The following is a 13,623-nucleotide window of genomic DNA, read 5'->3' as shown; positions in this document are numbered from 1 at the left end:
GCAGGGAGGACACATTTTGGCCCCGGCTAATCCAGACACAACCTGCTGAAACAAAAGAGGGCTTCATATGCATAAATATCTGACACAAAGGTATAAAACACACCTGAGTAAACATGAACACACACAGATTTACACAGTTAAATGTTCTAGTTAATTCTGCATGGCATCAAAACATCATCATATTCTTTAAATAAAAGGGGAAAAACTTGAAATGAGTTCTTAATTTAAAGACGCTCCACCTTAATGCCAGTCTGCTGGGAAAACAAAGTATTCCTTGGGTCACTGGGATCTCTGTGTTTCTAGAGAAAACATTGGGGCTAAGGTTGTCGAGTTTTCATTTGAAGATAATTTGTTGTTCGTGGAGCAGGAATGTGTTCCATTGGCCGCGGGGGCCATCAATCTTTAAACCAGATTGGTCGACTGGTCAGATGCCTGAGAGCTCCTCGGGGATAAGAGGCAGCCATGTTAAAGTGGAGAGTGAAAGTGAGAAGTGAAGGAAGAAAAAAGAACAAACAGGAGAAGAAAAAAAAGAGGGGACGAGGTAGAGGAGACTGACCTGAACATGTTCCTGAGACTATCCTGTAGCGCGCTGCTGGCTTCTTTCTCAGCCCGAGTCCTATCAAAGATCAGAAGGCTTATCATGATGGATCAGAGGACATTTATCAGCAAAACACAGAACAAAAGACGCAAATGTGTGTTTGTGTTCGTCACTGAAGCTGAGAGGACTCTCAGACTGTGAGAATGTTAACACCAAAGATTACAAGAAGAGTGACCTCTGATATAAAATGTCCACAAACTCACGCTGGTTTAATTTAGGGCCTTAATGGACAGCTCTGATCATTACCACTTGATAAATAGAACACTAACACTAAAGATGGCTTTACTCATTTGGCTGATAAACTACAACTGACTGAAGTAAAGATGCAGTAATATTAATTGCAATTAAGGGGAAATAAAGAGTAATTTTACAGTACAAAATAATCTTTCTTCTTTCAAAATAATCTTTCTTCATCTTAAACTAAGCTGTGACAGCCCCCTTAGTTCATCCAGTGTCCGAAACAAGCTGCTTTAACTCTCCCTTAAAGACAAGAAGAGATCCCCTCTCATTTACATCACAGAGATAGAGTAAAAGAAACAATAATTAGTCTTACTCCCAAACTATGAATGTGAATTATGAATTGTTATCTCAGTTAGCAGCGGCAGCATCTTCTCCTGTGTGGCTGTGTGAACACAGAGGAAGAAAGAAACGAAGAAGGAGAAACACTTTCAGGTTCAGAAGAGCTGTTGCTAGTTTGCTACCTAATCTTAACATAAAGTTGCCTGACCTCCTGGTCCCATGTCAGAATAACAAATAAGTTAAAATGTACACGATTCACTTAAATCACCAGTTACATGTGCAACATGTTTTGAATATGAATAGTCTTGCTGAAGAACAGAAATGAAAACATCAGGTGGGAACAGGTGATGCACATTTGAGCAGAAGACTCCAAACAAAAATATGAAAGTTGCCTGATGTTCAACCAGAATTATGAACTCATTAAACTTTTCCCAAATAAAGACATTTCTACCATAAATCAGGGCAGAAAAGATACAGGTCACTCCACGATACTCCAGCAGAATGCAAAAAATGAAGTGTGTGACGCTCTAAATATCCTGGTGGAAGATGGATAATAATGAAAGTGTAAAAGCAGGGCATGGCTAACCCTCTGCTGCTAATCACAGCATGCATTTTTCTAAAACAGACACCATTTCCCCCTCTCACCTCCTTCACCCTGAAAAGGCCACCTAAAATTAAAGTATCTTTCCTTACTTCTACCGCTCAGTAGGATAAAACATCCTGTAGTTAAGATTAAAACTAGACTGCATTTTATTAGCTCCATTATCAGGCAGTTGAATCTTTGTGTCGCAGTGCAGTGGCTATATTGTTACGGTCCAGCCATGCATGCATACGGAGGCAGGACTCCTGCACCCAATAAACTCATCATAACTCGAAGGATTTTTCAGCCAGTTTTCAAGTTGTTTGGTTTGGTGCTCGCTGGTGTAGATGACAACACTGATGAAGATTGTGAATTTTCCTTCAGAAGGAAGAAATGAGACAAAGTAAAGCACATGTGTTTTCTTACCTGCGTCTTATTTACAGATTCACGGATATTTTGCTTAGAGGATAATGCACAGTCACACGGACTCACACTTCAATACCGAGCCATTCTTTTAATTCCCAACATGTCAGCCACAGTTTGCTCTGAAAGAACATAAGCCATTATAATAAGAACAAAAACAAAACACTAAACAGCGTGTAATGGTACTAATGATGTAGCAGGGGCTCGCCTTTCTTTTGGCGACAAACTTTAGGGTGGGTAAAACTCCTGGATTTGACTGTAAGTCAGTTTAATGTTCTCTAAAGTGATGGAAACACGACTCCGTGTGTGTCGGCCTGCACGTCTGGATGAGTGCACATCTACTCCTCTTTCCAAGACTCTTGTTGACGGCTGAACAAAGTAGTCTGACGCGCCGAATTCTCCTCATGACAAGCACTTTTAACACCGCGCACCTCCTGCCTCCCTCATCCTCTCCTCCTGCTAACCTCCCTCCCTCTCTCTCTCTCTCTCTCTGTTCCTTGTGGAGTTGAAGAGTTGAATCGTGGGTCAGCAGTTCTCTTGCACAGAGAGCCAGACTAGATTTCCAGATGGTGAAGTCACCATCTATCTCTCCTCATCAGCTTAACACAGATACACCCAAACTCATACAGCAGGCAGCCACATTTAACCAGTGCGCAGAGAGTAAACAACAACACACTGCTGCTGTCTAACCATGTCTGTTTACTCTGATGTACAGGGTGTTAAGCAAATTGAGTCATGTCAGTGCTATAATTGGTTCCAGAGGAGGAGCGTGATGGGAAGAAAAGTGCTGAGTGGACACTTCCGTTAAGAGGGGGAAAACCCACTTTAACTGTGATACTTTAAAGCTTCAAACTGTGTGTGTGCTTGGGTCCACTGGTGGCAGTTTGCCAGCATCTCCGGCCTGCAGAACATCCATTTGTCTTCAAAGAGAAGAGCAAGCAGACTAAAGAAAATACAAATACATCTCAAAATCAAGACATCATTTTAAAAGTTGGACGTCTTGTTTGAGAAACAAGGTGTCTTAATAAATGCTGAAGACTAAATGCGTGCAGCTGTTTGGCACCCAAACATCAGCTTCCAGTGGCTTTGGGAACTTTGTTTTCACTTCTTTTCTCGTGTTTGTGTCCAGATGTGGTCTGTTTTACACGAGGATGATGAGGAGGAAAAAAATGTCTAAGTTCTGGAGAAGCCTGTTAAAAATAAACAGAAACTTACCGAAACTGGTGTCTGGTACTGTGTGTCCGTGTATGAGCATGTTGTCATGACAACAAGACAGCTGGCAACACCAGGAGCATCAGTCAGAGTGAGATAACCATAAATAGGCGGCGGTATCGCCGAAGACAGCACAGGGGGAATCTTAGATTTTAATGTATGTTTGGAATATGTGAACACTGGAGCTGAGAGGAGGCAGCGGTACTATGACGTGACTCTTTTCATGTTGGCTCCAGACTTTCTTAGTCTGGACCAGGCAAAAAGGTCAGCACGCTGAGTGATTTCAAGCTTTACAGTCAAATAAAAACAATGCTGATGACGATTTTTATAAATATATTTAAAATAGCTGTTTGATTTACATGAAGCATGTCGGTCACATTATTTAGATGGAGAGGATGGAAGGAGACTTCAGAGATGTGGCACATCGTTCAGTTAAATCCATCAGCACGAAGATGGAAACTAATTTCTATCTTACACTGTTATGCAAATTCTAGAGGTTGAGGTCATCGTGATAAGCAGTCGTCTGGCTGAGTTCCTGAAAGCTGCAGCCGAATAAGCAGGGGACTATTAAGTGTGCCAGCAGGGCCGGAACCAAGAGGTGGCCACTGCTCTCACCACCGTTTCATCACCTCCCAAACGGGAGTCAGTCTCCTTAGAGTTATATATTAATATGTACAACTTTACAGAATTAAGCAGCATGTGTACACACTTCCTGCTATGGATCGATGTCCCCTTAATAACAGCTGAATTTCTTTATCAGATATCCATCCAAATACTGGAGATAAGGGTATGAAGCTTTGATTGACAGGCATAAAGGCTTCGATTATAGATATAAGTATTGCTGTTATTCCCTAACTGCCAGTTTCAAATTTAGCAAATATGCTCTGACCTTAGTCAGCAATTTAAAAAAAAAGAAAGAATAAACACTCCAACTTTGCGACAGTGATGCAAAGAATAACCAAATAAATGGACTGTGCTGCAAACAGCAAATCACAATGCAGAAAACAAACATTAACATTAGTTTCTGTTTAACAATTTGGTTTCAATCTTCCACGGCATGTCTTCTATCCTGTCTTCCTTCTCTCACCCCAACCGGTCGCAGCAGATGGCCCCGCCCCTCCCTGAGCCTGGTTCTGCTGGAGGTTTCTTCTTGTTAAAAGGGAGTTTTTCCTTCCCACTGTCGCCAAAGTGCTTGCTCATAGGGGGTCATATGATTGTTTTTCTCTGTATGTGTCACGGTCCTGGGTCTCCTGACCCAGCGTTTTTAGTTCTTTGTGATTTTTGTATTATTGTACTTGTGTGTGATTTATTCTATGGCTTCTAGTTTTGATCCCTTGCCCTTCATGTCTCTCTGTTTCCCCTCTGTTCTGTGTAATTGTGTGTCTTTGCATGTTTGAGTTTCTTGTTTTCTGTCACTCTGCATTGTGCATTATGTTCTCATGGTTGGTTTTTTGTTACTCTCTCTAGTCTAGTCTCTTGTGTTCCCAGCTGAGTATTTCCCTGTGTATTTTGGTTCTTAGACCTCTGCCTTATGGTTTATGTCTCTGTATTTCTTAGTTGCTGTCTCCACTGTGTCAAGTTCGCGTCTCTGTGTGATACTTCCTGTTTTACTTTGATGGTCCGTGTCTCATGTGAATGCGTCCTGCTTTGCTTGTCTCGTCAGTCCTGATTTCTCCCAGCTGTGCCCTCCTTCTGTGTCTCATTCCCCTCGTTACTTCCCAGTGTATTTAAACCCTGTGTTTCTCTGAGTCAGTGTCGCGTCGTCCCTCATGCTGTGTGTGGATCTCCCTGTGGCTCCCTGTGAGTTCTTAGTTTATGGTTTCCCAGTTTAGTCTAGTTTTGTATGTTTGTTCTACCAGCAAATAAAGCTGTGTTTTGAGTTCACCTCCCCGAGTCTGTGAGTCCTGCATTTTGGGTCCAACTCCTGCCTGCCGCACAGCGATTCATGACAGTACGACGCGACCAGACATGGACCCAGCAGGCTCCTCCCGGGAAAGCGATTTGGCCCGCATCTTCAGCCTGTGGGAGCGAGTTTCCCATGCCTCGGACATTAAAGCAATGTCCATTGGGATAAACGCCATCGAGGCAATTCTCAAGGGGAATCCCCATCTTCGCGAGCTCTCAGGATTTTCGGGCCTACTGTCCAATCTGCAGAAAGCCAAGGAGACAGTACAAGCTCGCGAGCTCGTCATACCGCAACAGCGACCGCCACAATCGGGAAACGTTTCCACGCCGCTGCCACTGGACTCCTCTCCATCCACCCTCCACTCTGACTGTCACTCACCCGCTGCTTTTCTCGCAGCAATGTGGTCGGAGGATGAGGAGCCGGCCGTGATCTCTCCGTCGTTGCCAGTTTCCTCCATCACCGCACCTCCGGCTTCCCGAAGAAAACGGCATTCACGCCGCCGACACCCACCGCCACAGCCAGACCCCGAGACGTCTGAGTTGCCAGCTGTGGTGAGTGGAAGGGACAATCAAGAGTTTCCTGACTTTGGGACTGTTTATTCCGGGGCTGTGTTTTTTCACTTAGCTGCCCAGCCAGAAGCGCTAGCTCCATCTCCTGTGTCCCCGCTAGCACAGCCATTAACTCCACCACACGCTCCATTTTCACCTCTACCATCGCTTCAGTCATCAGTTCGGTCTGCCACTCAGTCGCCCTTAGTTCCGTCATCCACACTACCACCTGTTTCCCTTCCACCACCACCATCACTACACCCAGCCATTCAGGCTGCTACTCAGTCAGACATTCAACCCATAGCCCTGCCGTTAATATGCTCTATAGCTGAGCCACTAGCCGCCCGACCCGCAGCCACTTCAGCCACTCCTCCACCCGTCACACCTCCACTACAACCATCACTGCAATCCCCAGTGCAGTCTCCAGTGTCCCCAGTGCAGCCTCCTGCAGCCCTGCTTTCCCCAGTGCAGTCTCCAGTGTCCCCAGTGCAGTCTCCAGTGTCCCCAGTGCAGTCTCCAGTGTCCCCAGTGCAGTCTCCAGTGTCCCCAGTGCAGTCTCCAGTGTCCCCAGTGCAGCATCCCTTAGCACAGTCATCCACTCAATCACCAGCTCCACTTTCCCCTCAACTATCACTACCACCTCTAGCTCAGTCTCCTGTGCACTCACCTCTGGTTCATTCTCCTGTGAAGTCATCAACTCCCCTGCCTACTCCGCTCTCACCACCTCCGTTACAACAGACATCAGTTCAGTCCCCTGTGCCAGTGCAGACGCCCTCAGTTCAGTCTCCCGTGCAGTTATCTACTTCACCACCATCAGTAGCTCAGCTCCCACTCTCACCCGTGTCTCCAGTAGCTCAGCTCCCACTCTCACCCGTGTCTCCAGTAGCTCAGCTCCCACTCTCACCCGTGTCTCCAGTAGCTCAGCTCCCACTCTCACCCGTGTCTCCAGTAGCTCAGTTAGCTGCCCAGCAGCCTCTCTCTGCTCAGTCTCCTGTGTCGCCAGTTTTGCTCATTCACTCCATGCAGAGAGGTAACTTGATTTCTACTCAGGGTACTTTTCATGGTTTAGCCGCCGTTGGCACAGTTGGCCACTCCAGGGCTTCCCCAGAGGCTAGGTCTCAGTCCCCAGCTGATTCTGGACCCCTGAAGTTTAAGCAGCCCCCTAAGAACTGCACCATGTTCGCATTGCCTGAGCAGAGTCAGTGCTCAGTGCAGCGCCAGTTGTCCTCATGTCCGCCAGAGGACTTCATGCCTGTTGGCTTTGTTTTAGCCTCCGCTGGAGGGTCCGAGGGGCCCGTTCAGCCGCCCGCCTCGTCAGCTGGAGGGTCCGAGGGGCCCGTTCAGCCGCCCGCCTCGTCAGCTGGAGGGTCCGAGGGGCCCGTTCAGCCGCCCGCCTCGTCAGCTGGAGGGTCCGAGGGGCCCGTTCAGCCGCCCGCCTCGTCAGCTGGAGGGTCCGAGGGGCCCGTTCAGCCTCACGCCTCGTCAGCTGGAGGGTCCGAGGGGCCCGTTCAGCCTCACGCCTCGTCAGCTGGAGGGTCCGAGGGGCCCGTTCAGCCTCCTGTCTCCGCTGGAGGGTCCGAGGGGCCCGTCCAGCCTCACGCCTCGTCAGCTGGAGGGTCCGAGGGGCCCGTTCAGCCTCCTGTCTCCGCTGGAGGGTCCGAGGGGCCCGTTCAGCCTCACGCCGCATCAGCTGGAGGGCCCGAGGAGCCTGTCCAGCCGCCACCTGCGACCGCCTCGTCGTCGCCTGGTCCGGCTGCATCTGCCTGTGCTTCTGCTACGCCTGGTCCGGCCTCAGCCTCTGCAGCTCCGCCTGGTCCGGCCTCAGCCTCTGCAGCTCCGCCTGGTCCGGCCTCCGAGTCTTCGTCCTCGTCTGGTCCGGCCTCCGAGTCTTCGTCCTCGTCTGGTCCGGCCTCCGAGTCTTCGTCCTCGTCTGGTCCGGCCTCCGAGTCTTCGTCCTCGTCTGGTCCGGCCTCCGAGTCTTCGTCCTCGTCTGGTCTGGCCCCCGCATCGCCACCGTCTGGTCCTGCCTCGACTGGTCCTGCCTAGACTGGTCCTGTGCCCACCAGGCCATGGCCAGCACGCCTGAGACTGGGGGGCCGCCGCTGCCTTCCGCGCGGTCAGCCCCCTGAACTGCTCCGTCGTCTCCTTCGCCGCCGCCGTTGCCTTGCGCACGGCCGGCCTCCTGAACTGTTTCCACGTCGCCGCCGTTGCCTTGCGCACGGCCGGCCTCCTGAACTGTTTCCACGTCGCCGCCGTTGCCTTGCGCACGGCCGGCCCCCTGAACTGCTCTGTGTTTGGGTTGTTTTCTTGGGCTCCGGTGTTTGCTGTGCTCTTTTGTTTTCTGTTCCGAGCCCTCTGTCCTGGGCCCCCGCCGCCCGCCCTGGGTTGTTTTCTGTTTGGTTTTGTTTTTCTGTGTTTGGGCTGTCTGGAGCCAGCCCTTGAGGGGGGGGTACTGTCACGGTCCTGGGTCTCCTGACCCAGCGTTTTTAGTTCTTTGTGATTTTTGTATTATTGTACTTGTGTGTGATTTATTCTATGGCTTCTAGTTTTGATCCCTTGCCCTTCATGTCTCTCTGTTTCCCCTCTGTTCTGTGTAATTGTGTGTCTTTGCATGTTTGAGTTTCTTGTTTTCTGTCACTCTGCATTGTGCATTATGTTCTCATGGTTGGTTTTTTGTTACTCTCTCTAGTCTAGTCTCTTGTGTTCCCAGCTGAGTATTTCCCTGTGTATTTTGGTTCTTAGACCTCTGCCTTATGGTTTATGTCTCTGTATTTCTTAGTTGCTGTCTCCACTGTGTCAAGTTCGCGTCTCTGTGTGATACTTCCTGTTTTACTTTGATGGTCCGTGTCTCATGTGAATGTGTCCTGCTTTGCTTGTCTCGTCAGTCCTGATTTCTCCCAGCTGTGCCCTCCTTCTGTGTCTCATTCCCCTCGTTACTTCCCAGTGTATTTAAACCCTGTGTTTCTCTGAGTCAGTGTCGCGTCGTCCCTCATGCTGTGTGTGGATCTCCCTGTGGCTCCCTGTGAGTTCTTAGTTTATGGTTTCCCAGTTTAGTCTAGTTTTGTATGTTTGTTCTACCAGCAAATAAAGCTGTGTTTTGAGTTCACCTCCCCGAGTCTGTGAGTCCTGCATTTTGGGTCCAACTCCTGCCTGCCGCACAGCGATTCATGACAGTATGTGTTATTGTGGGGTCTACCTTACAATATAAAGCACCTTGAGGCGACTGTTGTTGTGATTTGGCGCTATATAAATAAAATTGAACTGAATTGAATTGAATTTCAGGCTGGTTACATCTATAAATATTTCGTCGCTTTGCCAATAAGTGCCAGTCAGTCCTCAAACCATGGCAACAATGTGAAACTCAATTTTCAATTAAATCCAGTTAGTGCCAAATCACAACAAGAGTCACCTCAGCGCACTTTATATTATAAGGTAAAGACCCTACAGTAATACACAGAAGACTCAAACAGTTTGACAACCCCCTATGAACAACCGCTTGGTGATAGTGGGAAGGAAAAACTCCCTTTAAACAGGAAGAAACTTCCAGCAGAACCAGGCTCAGGGAGGGGAAGTCATCTGCCGTGACTGGCTGGAGGTGCAGAGAAAACGTTCCATAGCTATTCATTTCATCTGCTCCTTCCATTGATCCACAGGTCTTATGGTTGTGTTTCTTCGCTGGAAGCTTCAGTCAACAGCCACTTTATTAGGTACATCTCTGCAACCTGTGCAGTCCGATACTTTTCCAAAATCCTGCGTTTTCAGTCTCTATTGACAATTTTGCGCAGAAAGTTGATTTTTACTTTATGGAATGATAGTTGGTGGTACTGATGCTGAAAAGAGATATTTTATCCACTCCATTATCATACATTTTTGTTTTTATCTTAAAATTATAAAAGTAAAATATACGTATTTGCAATATTCTTAATCTTCTCACATTTCACATTGGATACACTGGCCCAGTAGATATATTTTATCACGATAATTAGCAGAGGTGTAGAGCTATTAGAGTAGCTTTGCATGATTCACACTTTAAAATAATCCTTATTTATCTTATACTGGGCATTGGAGTAGGATTTCAGTTAATCCACTATCGGAAACAAAGACAAAGCCGGTGTCTTCAGATTGGCTGTCTCTAGCAAGCAAATTATTTTAACAGCAGATGGGCGGAGCTTCTGGAGCAGTGCCTGAGATGACAATACATCTGCTCTTACAGGAACCGTATAGAGCCAGGATTTCTGTTCCAATTTGGAGCAATCAGAAGTCGCAGGTTATTTGTGCAAGTAACAGATTACTTACACATGCAATGACATAATTTGACATTTGAACATGTTTAATATGAGCGTTTGGAATCTAGGACACACATATGACAGAAAATTGTTTATCTGTGTGAGCAAGCTGACTCTACTCAACAGTGTTGTGTCACCCTGACCTCAATTAAGGAACATTTCAAAATATACACTACATACAGATTTTTCTGCACTTAATCCCATGCAGGGTGGAGCTAGCATAGGGAAGCGCCGTCTTTGTGAATGACTTTTTCTGTTGCAGTGTGGAGGCACTTCATCACAGTCGTCCTCCTCTCTCTCCCCCTCTGTGTCTTTGTGTCATCCAAAATTATAGCCGCAGGGTCATAAACTGGTCTTGAGCTTGTTTCTTGTGGCTTAGCGCACTTTGTAACATGCGGAAGTTGGCGTGGCTGAAATGTGGGAGGCGGGAGAAGAAAAGAGTTTCTCTCCTGGAAATAGCAGTGTAAACTGCCAATATTAGTTTTTGATTGGTGATGTAGGCGTTAAGAGCTAAATTAACAAATACGTGGTGACAGAGGTGCGTCTAGAGGGAGGGCCTTGGGTGTCACTGGCTCCCACCCAAAATAAAAGCCCACTCCACAAACAGTGACGTTGAAGTGGAATGGAGGATGGATAGGCCCATAGTGGAAATGTAATTTATTACATTCACTTTAAATACTTTACTAAGGTACAAATTTGGTCATACCTGTGTGCTTTTTAGTATTTTCTTCTTCCTGCTTCTACTCCAAAATGTATCATTTGTCCTCCATATTATTTATTTTATGCTAGTTTTTAATCATTTTACATACTTTATTTAGATTTTCAAACATAGACACACCTACCCAGCAATATAAAAAGAATTCAAATTGTAAAACGGAAATCATCAGAAGGTTGAAGGCCCCACCAACTCTACCCGGCACAGCTGGGGCATGCCCTGGTCATGTCACACATGGAAAAAGAGAGTTGGTACTGTTACACTGCAAGGCCCAGTCCAGGCGGCAGTGACCCTGCTGGGAGTGATGCGTGTGCTGATGTTGCTGTCCAATTCTCAGCTGGAAGGTTTACATCATAAAGGTGTTACCTTTGGTCCTGAAACACAGAGAGCAACTGTCACATACCAGCTTGCCCTGGACATAGCATGAGGCAAACTGTGTGCTCTGCCTGCCTGTAGCATGTCTTTAGCTTCATCGGTTTTTAGTTGAGAGTCAAAGTCTGGTACTTGTTGCCAACAAAATGTCAGACTGGTCTCCATCAGTGCTAACCTTTGTCAGAGGCTCTATTCATAACTTTTAATGGGCTGAATTTCTTAGCATATCCAAGAGGCGTAGGGTGTCAGATTCAGTGGACTCATCTCTGCTTTTTGCAGATGATGTGATTCTCTTAGGTGTATCAGGTGGTGACCTCCACTTAGGCTACATCCACACTAATGCGTTTTCGTTTGAAAACGCATCGTTTGGGCCTCCCGTCCACACTGAGACGACGTTTTCGCTGATCGAAAACGCAGCGTTTTGAAAACGCTCCCGAAAACGCATACATTTGAAAACGGTGCTCGCGTGGCAGTGCACAGGAGTTTTTGAAAACTATGACACATTTTAGTCATGTGATGCAGTCAAGTGACCAATTAAACTTATATACAAGGGCATTATACAGCAGGGGTTTTGTTTGCTCTCAGTTTTGACAGCCCTATCAAAGATTAATATCAGTCTGTACATGCTTCAGATAGCTTTTCTTCAAATTCTTTAATTCTCACTCGCTTTTGCAACTTTGTACTTTTGTGTTACTCGCAGCAACAACTCCACCTCATTGTTAGTCCATTTAAAAAACTCTGTGCTTTTCCTCAACATTTTGCCACGACATTTCAAAGAGCTGGAAAGTAAAGAAGCGGCAGACAGAAATGAGGCAGGTCGAATCGTCTCCCGTTTCATGCATGTGCAGTACTGGAACGTAAGCGTTTTTGGCTGTTTCAATGTGGACGCACAATTCTGTGAAAACGACTGAAGTTGATAGTGTGGACGCGGAGCGTTTTCAAATCTATCCGGTCTAGTGTGGATGTAGCCTTACTCTCAGGTGGTTTGCAGGTAAGTATGAAGCACTAGGATGGGAATTAACACCTCCAAGTCTGAGGACGCCGTTCCCAGCTGGAAAAGGGTGGAGTGCCTACTCTGGGTCAGGGATGAGTTGCTGCACCAAGTGGAGGAAATCTCAAGATCTCAAGGTCTTGTTCACAAGTGAGAGGAGAACAGGGTGGGAGAATGACAGAAAGATCTTGTACAGGTGTGTTGTGAAGAGCGAGCTTAAGATAAAAGCTAAGCTATTGAACTACAAGGATCAACCTGTGGTCATGAGTGACTGAATAAATACGACTGTGTTTATTAGTGGTTGAAATGAGTTTCCTCTGAAAGGTGTCTGGGCTCAGACCTATAGGGTGCAGAGTTTGGTGCTTAATGCTCAGTGTAGAGCTACTGCTCCTCTTCATTTAAAGGAGCAACCTGAGGTGGTTTGGATGCCTCGTGGATGCCTAATAGGTCAGGTCCTGTCTGGTGTTTATAAATAAAATAAAAAAACAGCAGGAATAATATTTATATTGAAATGAGTGAAACCTCAGTGATACCAGACTCAAAGGACGGTAAATAAGCTGTTAAGTAATAATGTGAAAATTAAAAAAAGTGTGTGCAATAATTTTTTAACTTTGCCTTGATATTACTATAATAATAGTTTTCATTATTCACTACAATTTCATTAATCACACAACTAAATTGCTCTTCTGGTTTTTAAATTTATTTTATTTGCTGCTGACAGTAATTTATTCTCGGGGTCCCCAGAGACTTCAGTTGGTAGTCTCTGATATGTAAATATTTCAGTATTAACATTCTTTTTAGGATTATGATTTTTTGTCATAGTCCTTAATATTATCATTATGAGTTTAAAAAAAAAATCTAAAAACTTCCCACTCACTACCGAGCAATGTTTAAATTCTTGTGCACCCACACATTTGATACCACCTGTAAGAGAGCACAGGGCTGCACACCAGCGAGAAAATCAAGCCTAGTTGTGTTTTTTTCCACTGTGGAAGAAAATAAACTCTGTTCCTGGTTCCCCACAGTGTCCTGTGCCACTTGATTCTTTAAAGAAAATGCTAACAACGCCCCTGCACAGTTAGTTGTGATGTTAGATTTTTTTGTTTGTTTTTTATGCAGTTGAGCAATAACGAATTAATTTGAAAACAAAAGCACTTGAAGGAAGTCGTATTAATGGCTAATAACCGGATTAATAACCGGAAATAAGTGCATTTTTAAAAGGTTTTGACGCAGGGAAAATACATTACCGGCATTTTAATTTGAATAATTTATTTATTTTTTCCTTTTTTTTTTCTTTCGCACTTTTGTTAGTCTATCAAGAGGTCAGACACGGTTAGCACTGTGTTCTCGTCGTTTTGACGCAGGTGGAAAAGACATAGATTTGCATTACGGGAAAGGCCGTTGTTGCCACGTGCAACCAGCACGCGCAAACGTGGAGAGTTGAAGATAAATGGACTTTTCACGCACACTTTG

Source organism: Aulonocara sp. 'chitande type north' Nkhata Bay, linkage group LG7 (genome assembly GCF_057382095.1).
Source record: "Aulonocara sp. 'chitande type north' Nkhata Bay isolate Kocher_YH1m ecotype deep benthic linkage group LG7, A_spYH_male_GT1.1, whole genome shotgun sequence".
Classification (NCBI taxonomy): Eukaryota; Metazoa; Chordata; class Actinopteri; order Cichliformes; family Cichlidae; genus Aulonocara; species Aulonocara sp. 'chitande type north' Nkhata Bay.
This window is presented reverse-complemented; position numbering follows the sequence as displayed.